This window comes from Tetrao urogallus (genome assembly GCF_951394365.1).
Source record: "Tetrao urogallus genome assembly, chromosome: 2".
In the NCBI taxonomy this organism is placed as follows: domain Eukaryota; kingdom Metazoa; phylum Chordata; class Aves; order Galliformes; family Phasianidae; genus Tetrao; species Tetrao urogallus.
The window spans coordinates 37313826-37323549 of NC_136814.1; positions in this window are offsets into that span (position 1 = coordinate 37313826).

Consider the following 9724-nt stretch of genomic DNA (forward strand, 5'->3'; position numbering starts at 1 on the left):
GGACTACAAAAACAATCTGAGTAAGGAAGTACTGTAACTACAGGTAACATGAAGATGCATGGTTATATACTACGACTGCATCAATAAAACTTTGGGGAAACATGGCTGGTTGCATCCTATTTTGAATGATGATGATTTAAATTATTTTAGAACGTGAAATGATGTGTAATGTATCATGTCTTCCTATGGGGCTCAGGGGAGGGTGTAAATTCTGCCCTGATCAGTACTGGAAGGTGGATTACATTTTCTAAGCAGCTCTCTACATGCTTTCACCATTTATGGGTATGGAGGGCAATAGTAAAATAAGGTTATGCCAGAACACTCATCAAGACCACCATGCCATCAACAGGCACTATGCTTGTATGTTTTGAAGCCACAGACTTCAGGCATTGTGAGAAAAGTTATCAGCAAGTTATTTGCTGAGGTTCTGAGAGGTTTTTTCTTACGGCTTTGTCTAAAGTGCAACTCAAGAAAAAGAATGAGGTATAGAGGAATATGAATTAAGCTCAACTGAGGTACCTACTTCTACATGTATAGTGGAAATTTCACTCCACACACATATGAGTGCATATGAAGTCAGCCCCACAAGTGAGGCAGAAAACAATTTTGTTAGAAAATTCTGTTACTCAATAAGTCAGTGCTTCAAACAGCCATCCATAATGGAACAGAAACTTGGATTCCTTCTGTGCCCTAAGTACCTGCAAGATGAGGTGCTGAGTCTTGTGAGGTACTTACATATTCAGTTTAGATGCTAAAAATTTGGTGGTTTAATGATGAAGTTTGCATTTAGCCCAAAGTGCACGTTCTTGCCTCTCAGTGTATTTTTAGCATTTTCTGTCAATGTCTGTTGTACTATTTTGTGCAGGAGAAATACAAATTGTCTTCATTGGTCAGGTTTAGCTTTCTTTGCCAATAACTTGAGTAATATGATGCAGCCACCTCCATTATGTACCAGAGTGCGCACAGATGGGTTTGGAGGGGGTTCTGCTGCAGGCTAGCTCCTTCACCAGATCAAACACCACACCTACATATTTATTCATGAAATATTCTTGAAAAATAACATTTTAGCATATTATAGTAGCATTATCATAAAAAATCATATTCCTTGTAACCAACAGAGTTTCATGATGCCTTTCATTTAAAGGTTTGTTTATTCATTTGCCAACTGAGGACATGGACAGTCTAGTTAGCACAGAGCTATTTCACAGTGATTATTCTGAAAAACATTCAAACATCACGAGTAGGTCTTTTTATTTAGGCTCTGTCTTGGCTCCCATTCCCAATTTTTAACAATATTTATTGATGCTTGTCATGCTCTGCTTTATTTTGGAGGGTAGAGAAACAGGCTTTGGCTTACTTCAGCAGTGAAATAAAAATAGCTTTCTGAAAACATTTGTTAAAAAGGAGCAACAAAATGCTTAATAAGGTTCTTTAGGGAATCCTTCCTACACAGTAAATGGCTCGGTATCTGCTCTGATCACCATGACAACATTTTCATTTGTTCTTCCACATGTATGGTTTTCACTGGAACAGCAAGGAAGAGGAATATAGGACATACTGCTCAATTCTCAGAGGCTTTGTAAAAACTTGCATTTGTGTCTCATCATTAACACTCCCGTCTAACATAACAAAATTGCTGCAGCTTATTAGGGTAGTGCAAATAGCTTGCTTTCCTCTTCCAATTAACATCTGGAGTCTTGAGATTGAAACATTTTGTGATAGCTTAGAACATCACTCATTTTAAGAGCTGTATCTGCAAAAACTCAATGTTACCCAGAAAAGGTGATGGATTGGTTTGTACGCAAGATTTTTCTGCAAAAAGAAAAGAAAGAAAGCTTTTCTTGAGTGATTGTGAACATACTGAATCTCTTACAAGCTTAATAGCTGGCTTCCTATGTTTGTGGTTTCTTTCATCGGTTCTTGAGATAAAAATTCTCTCTTAAGGTGGCTTCATGCTTCTCCTGTTAAGGAAGGAAACACACTGAATACTGTAAATTGCATATTTATTATAGCTGATATCTATAATGTACCTGAAGAAGTTCAACTGTGTAAGCGTAACACTTCATTGGAGAACAGGACAGCCTTCTCCAGTATCACTGCACCTTATCTGCTAGTTCCTTGAATAAATATATACTACTGGTGAACTGCTGGGAGGAGAACTGGTAAAAAAGAAACCTGGAGGATGAGAAGTTCAAAATAATTGCAACATCTTTGGATCATTTAGGATCAAAATACTGTCCCACTAATGAAAAGGACATCATCTGTTGGGGTTTTTTTTTATGCCAACTTGGTCCAAAAGTCAATCTTTAGAAGAATGTATTTTCTTCCTACTCTTGCAAACCATAAAATGTCCTTGTCGTTATTGTATTTTTTGCTGCTTTGGCGTTTGATTTAGCTAATCTGCTATTGATATTTGAGTTTCAAATATGCTCAAACACTTTATCTCAAACTCTACAAAAATATACCTAGAATTTCTTGAAGATTTTTCTAAAAATAGGTGCACATCACTTCATGAAGTACAACATATTTTCAAAAAACAATAAAAAACAGCCCTCCAGAATATGGCTTTGTCCAACAGAAAGGTTTTTTAAAGGCAGAAGCAATGAGTTTTTATTCTCATCAAACTATCTGATTTGGTTCCCACTACCTTCGGTGAGAATAAGACCAGGCCATTTACCCTTCTAGTGTTGCACTCATCTCTCAGAGCTTTATTTCATATGCCAGTAGACATATTACTGTGTATTTCAGGCCCAGAGAACAACGCATGTTCACTGTTAACAGTGTGAGTTGCAGCTGTCATCTCATGTAATAAGAAACTTGGAACAGAAGTTGGATTGAAGAAATTTCAATGTTAGTAAGATTTCTTCATATTCTTTCTTCCTTGTGTTTGTGCTACGATGAAGTAAGACTTCCCAGTCGTAGATTAGTAGTAAACTAGAGTGTATCAATATCATCTGTAGGGCTGGATGGTTTGCATTCCTTAGATCAATCTCTCTGTTTTATGTTGAACTTAAAATGTAATCATTTTGATATTGAAATTATTTCCTACTGTATGGTAACTGTTGAGTTACAGCCTGAACCACAAATTGAGCACCTGGGGAAAGGACCGGTCAGCCCTGGGAGCACAAGTGAAGGCAATTCAGCTGTGTGACTGGAAAGGGTGGAGCTCAGCTGCACATCTCTTAGACCTCATTTAAGGGCTGACTGATGTTTGATTGGAGTTCTCAGTCTTGTGAAGTTTTTTTCTGTGGGCCTAGATTCCCTGGAGATGGGTGAGCAGTCCTTCTTTTCCTTCCTTTTTAGCACCTTTCTATTGTTAGTCCCTCAGTCGTTACATGTCTTGTATCACCTTTCCGTTATATCAATCTCTCTGATTGTTACAGCTACTCTACTATATATCAATTTCCTCTTCTTTGTTTTCTTCATCGTGCATTAAATTAGCAGGAGGCTGCTGGGCTACCGATAACAGGTAGGATTTTTAAGCTTGTCTCCATGAAGCTATGGAGAAGGTAGATGAACAAATGGAGGTAAATTTAAGTTATTCTATGTTGCGCTACCGATTAAAATAAATATGAACTTTGCTGTCAGTGATGCAAAGGTAAATGCAGGAGCTGTTACCAGGAGGTTCTGAGAGGCATGGTAACAAAGAACCTTTGTTCAGGATATATACCAGGGTACGACAAGATAATAACATTTTATTGCAGAGACTTACAGCAATGCCATTAACCGTAGCAGAAGGAAAGAACAGTCAGGAAGATTAATGCAGTAATTGTTTATTGAGTTGAATTTCTTTTATGAAAGGAATAACAAAAAATGGACTCTGGAAAGACCTGAAATATTAGCTTTCCTATATAAAAATCTGTATCCATCTATCCTAGAAAATGCCATGGTTATGGCTAATCTTTGGGGTTGCTGGATTTCTTTCTTCAGAGAAACTAAAGGAGATGTGGGGGAAGGGCGAGTTCCTTAGAAATAGAGGTTTCTTGTATTGAAAAGTAATAATAATGAGTTTAAGTCATTACACTGTCTTACATAGTACTACGAAGTATGAAAAACAGCAGGCAAAATTACAAGAGTGCTATATGAAATGTTAAAGGCATCTGCGTATTCAATCTTTGGGGAAAGTGATATTTGAAATATACATTACATATTTGCATCTAATTTGTTTCAGGGTTATGACACGATTAAATTAAGTACATCAAAAAATACCAGAACTGTTATGGGAAGAACTTCTCTGTCTGTTATAGGAAGATGTACGTATGAGGCATGAAGTAGATTTTCACCACCTACATTTGTGAATGCACAAAAAGAGCAACTTTACCTTAAAATAGGCTTTTTTTTCCCTTCCTAAATTTCTTTTATTAAGCAGAAATTGTGCAGGATCGTCTATGACTGCCACCTATTGGTACACTGACAAACAGCCAGCTGAGACAGGAAAAAAACTAGAATGGCCTACAAAGTGTACTTTAAATTATTAGGTGCTGGACAGCAAGCACTTCAGTTTTCATGGTCTGCACTTGGTAAAGCATCACCTGCAACTTCTGAGGCTTCAGCAGTTCAGTTCCAGACTTCTCAGTTTAGCAGAAAATGAATATACAGATTGGCTAAATAGGTCATAAGAAAAAAGAAACAATAAACCTTTGGGACAGTCTTTGAGGGTATGAGTCAGAGTTGCTGTGTATTCCCGTCTGGAATTGCATTTTCCAGTTTGAAACATTACTCTTCTTCGTTACCAAATGCAACCAGTTGTGCCACTGTTTCCTCTTTTCTCCTTTCATCAGTGATGTCATTACAAACTGCCCTGAGTTGTGGTACAGTGAGCCTCTGGTAATGAATTTTGCTTTCCTTCCTCTTTGCAGAACTGTGCAAGAGCTTTCATGTGGCTGAGAGCTGCATTATTCCTTTGTTCCTGGCTTCCATTTGTTGTTGTAGTTGTTGCTTTTGATGTTTGTTTGTTGCTTAATTTTATTTCTGAGTACTATTTTCCAGTTATTACAGTCTAGGAAATACTTTTCCCTATACCACAGGGTAAGAACTCAGACAGAATAGAACGCAGACCTCTGCCTATGTTCAGAAAAGTATCTTACTGAAAATACATGAGGTATGGCATAACAGTCTGTCTGTTATGTGTCTTCTCACTGTGCTATGCTCTGTTATGCCTTTGAACTTCAGGCTGCTTACGACAGCCCTTTGTTCTTTGTATAGCGTACTCTACAGAGATGCACTGTTGTGGTGGGTTTTGGTTTTTTTTTTTTTTTTTTCAGTGAAGGGAAGGGATGACCCAGACTTTCTGTTAACTTTGCATTTATAGGAAAGAACCACTGTGACTTTTAAAAGTCTTTCAATTTGCCATGGCTTTAAAAATCTTTATGGTGTAACTGCTGCTCTCTGGCAAGTGTAGCTCACTTGAATTTTTCTGTAAAACTGTTCTTACCTTTCTTGTTGCAAAGACTTTCACTACCATAGCTCCTGATCATGATTCTTGTCTGAGAGATCTCCCTGAAGACAGCACACAAATCTTTATTGTATTCACCAGAACACAACAGATATGAATTTCCAATATATATTTGCAGTGTTGATACATGAACATAGTTGTATTCGTATGATGACAGTCATATCCTCAGAAGATTAAGAAGAAACTTCAGATATTAAGATTCTTATGAAAACAAAATCCAAATGGAAATGCTGAGAATATAAGGAATATCTTGGTAATATCCTCTTCAAGGTCTTTTCTACTCAGATTGTACATATTTGCTTCAGATTGTGGAAAACGTCTATAGAGAGTAGCTATAAAATATCTGTTTGACAAAAATCAGGAGACTGTAAACAACTCTGTCTATACCAGCTTAAAAAAAAAAAGTTTGCAACAAGACCAAACACATTCATGGGTATTAAAACAGTATCTGAACACAAATATATTAAAAGATCACTAAAGTGGCTAAGTTAAACACTCTTTTAAGAAATGTCAGAGCTAAATTTGCTTATGCAACTTCCACTTGCCTCTCTAATTTGTATGCACTGCTATTACACACTTACACTGCAGGAATTCCCACAAGGCATGGTATAGGCAGTGCTCAGTTAATGAGAAGTTCTTCAATAGTGTTTTGGCATCTTTATTCATTGTGTAGCCCCAGGCCTCATTTACTTACAAATTCTGCTTTCAAGGCAGAAGCAGTCCCTGATGGACTTTGCTGCGGTGCTCATGACTGACTGCTTCACAAAGTATCTCCACAGAACCCTGCAGGAACAAGAGGGTGAAAGTACTCCCAGTACAGTGCAAAGCCGAGGCAGAGGCTGAGCAGGACAGGTGGAATTGGCAGTCTTCGCCTTCCCAGAGCACTTAGCTTTTTCAATACCTGAAGCAATTTTTCTCACTTGCTCACACTTCACCTGCAACTCCTCACCGCTACAAACTGGAGTGACTTTTGCAAGCCAAGTGCCCAGAAACTGAAGGAATAAAACAATGTAGAATACTTAGTTTCATGATTTTTCTCCTATCCCACGAGGCGATGACAAATCCAATCCTGAGCAGCAATGAGCCTACCTTACACTTGTAACGGTTTCTTTCATGGTCCCACCTCATTCATACTGCGTCTTCTGCAACAAACGAATCAGCCATCTGGCACATTCTCACATCCATTCTAAGCAGGGTAAGCACCGTGTGGGCTAAAGAGCCTCCAGTCATGTAAAAATAAGCCTGCGTACCGTCTATCCAATGACAGTTAATAATAAAATGGTGATAAATAGCACAGAGTCAATCTGTCTTGTAATACCCTCAACAGCTTAACGCTCTGCCAGCTGAGTGCTTAAAAAGCATACTTGCTGCCCTAGGTCTCTGCAGGACTTCTTGGAACCCCTAACCTCTTATATCCACATCTTCAAGCCTTTCTACCGCTGGTTAAAAATAGCTGTTTGTTAGCTAGACACAAAGTACCTAACCCCACGCCTGGCTGTTGCCTGGTTATTGGCTATTTCAGACTAATTCAGCTCTCTGCAAGACATTCCTGTTTGTTCTCTGCCTGTCAATGTGTTGTTGCTACCATATGGGCGGTTTTGAGTCTATTTCTATGTTTTTGATTGTTGTGATAATGACAAGGAGTTACATAAGAATTGAAACATTATTGCTGTATTGATAGATCTGGATTTCTGTGGTGCTCTGCAAAACTGGTTTTGTGTGGCAGTTAATGTGAATTCTTGCGCAGGTTGGGCTGATTCCAATTAACAAAAATAAAACTGAACAACCTCTTCTTGCCAAAGCATTATAAGGATTATTCTAATTTACCTCCTTCTAAAATAGAGCATGGTGACCTCTAGTCACCACAATGCTCATGTGACCTCTTGGTGAGAGGAAATGAAGTGTGGAGCTCCATCTTACCATGAAGGAGAAAGAGATGAGGAATTTGGATTACCTTTGTCTGAATATGCAAGAGCTGTTTCATTGTCTGGTTCTTGCAATGCTAGTGAAAGGAAGACTCTACGGGAAATCCCTGGATCTCAGAGAAGCCATTCTAAACTGTGGCTTCTGCTACAAATCAGAGCTATGTGCCAAAATGGTTAAAGCTTCTGTACAGGAAACATCAGGGAAGAAGAGCAGGTTTGGATGACATAAATCAGCAAAGCTTAAAGGCTTACCAAACTTCTCAAATTTGAGTGTGAAACAGATTGTTGTCACTGCAACACTCAGCCCAAACAGCGACAGTGTGAAATAGATTCAAGAAGCTCATTCTCCAATTGAGAAGCACAGGACAGCCTTCATTAAAAAACAAATAAATAAATCCCCTGGAATAAAACCAGTGCAACTTACGACACCCTGCAGTGCTCTAGTTTTGGAGGGTCTTACAGATCCTAGCTACAGGTTGTTTTAATACCAACTATATGAAGGGATTGCGAGATTTAGTTCTGTAGCAACCAAGCCCTGAAGCACTGTGGTATTGCTATGGAGAGTCCAGTCAATGTGGTTTCTGTGAAGGCAATGATGCCTTTTTGACCTTCTTAGTTCTTTGAATCTCTGACTAAGGGGGAACAGAGAGTAGAATCAGTAGTCGTAACATATCTGGACTTTTTTTTGTGTCTAGTAAGTCTCCCTTGGGAGACTATTAAGGAAAGTAGCCCTGGGCAAAACATTGTTAGATGCTTGCTTCTATCCAGTGTACAAATGAGCACAGGCCTGATGCCACACTAGCTGCACACCATGTGCTGTGCAAAGCTTTCTACTAGGATCTCTATTCCTCTCTGCATCAGCCCTTAGACTTGCCTGGTCACATACTGTTGACTTGTCTTTCCTGCTGCTAGCTATATGAGCTGGCAGCCCTTCAGAGAGAAGCCTGCCTGCCTTCCAGCCTGCCTTCCAGAGATCTTTTTTCACAGGAATTCCTTTCTGTCCCAATTATACTGACTCCATTAACAACCAAGAAGAGGAGTCTGGGGACTCACCTGCTTCTGTACTTCACCCTGATCTGAAAGCAGAAAGGGGAACCAGGGAAACATTGCTTCCATTTGGGAAAACAAACAAGATCGATTTCTTCTGATGATCCTAAAGAAAGGATTGGTAACCCTCAATACACACAGTCAATCTGTCTAGGTTATGAGTTTAGCTTATGAGAATTATGTACATGGGCTAACAGACATTAAAAATCTGAATGCTGCAGACAGGCTGATCATGGTGTGTAACTGCAGCTCTGGTGTGTCAGAAAGGACAATGCCTACCCAGAGACATTATGCAAATTTAACAGAAGCATCTTGTGTTTGCAAGCAGCCTGGGGACTTACATTTCGGTCTCCTCTCTCTCCAGTTCCTGTGCCCAACATGTCGTGCTGTGCTTCATGTGCTAGAGGGACAATCTGAGTCTGTAACGTCAGAAGAATACATGTGCACAGCAAGAACAGAATGAAAATTGTATGTTTTGACTGAACAATACATTGTGAGTATATTATTGTATAGAAAGCAAGGTATTGAGGAATGTGATCCTCTGTTTTGTCTGCAAGTAATTATAATTCCTGGACATATTTATAATTAAGTTCCCATCAGCTCACCTGCCCATGGAGGAAACTTAACATACAAGTATGAGGAGTACAAGCAAATGTACAGCAGTGATAGCTGTTGGACCTGTTGTTATTTCTGCAGCTGAATCTGCAGAAGGGCAAGGCAAGTGTAAATAGTCATTAATACCAATAGCATATTTGTGCAAATATTTTACCTACTGCTATTGTTTGCTGACAAATACACACTCAATTGCATATTAAATATGTTCATGTATGCAAACACAATAAAGCAGATGTATTTCCAACGTGTTTTTTTTCTGTTTATACCCAAAATACGTATGATGAAGTCATTGGTTTTTCCTTTCAATATCTCACTTCTGTTGAAAAATGAGTCTTAGTTAAGCTATGAAAGGACTTTAAATGTTTTCCAATCATTTTCACAACTTGATTTTTTCAAGAACAGATTTAGGCTTCTTTTCTACAAACTCGATCCTTTCTTTTAATTATACTTCATAGAGGTTCAATAACTAAATTATGTGTTTCTGATAGAATAGCTTCAGGAAGCATTCATTTAAGCCTGAGGGCTATTACACAATAACTTAGTTTATACATTAGCTTCTGAGAAGCTTATTTATCCACACTGCTTTTTCAGGTAGATTCACCATGCAGAAGGTCAAGGAGACCTTTCTCTTTGCTGTCTGTGTTCAGAAGGACCAGATAGATGAGTAACTTCTCAAGGTATC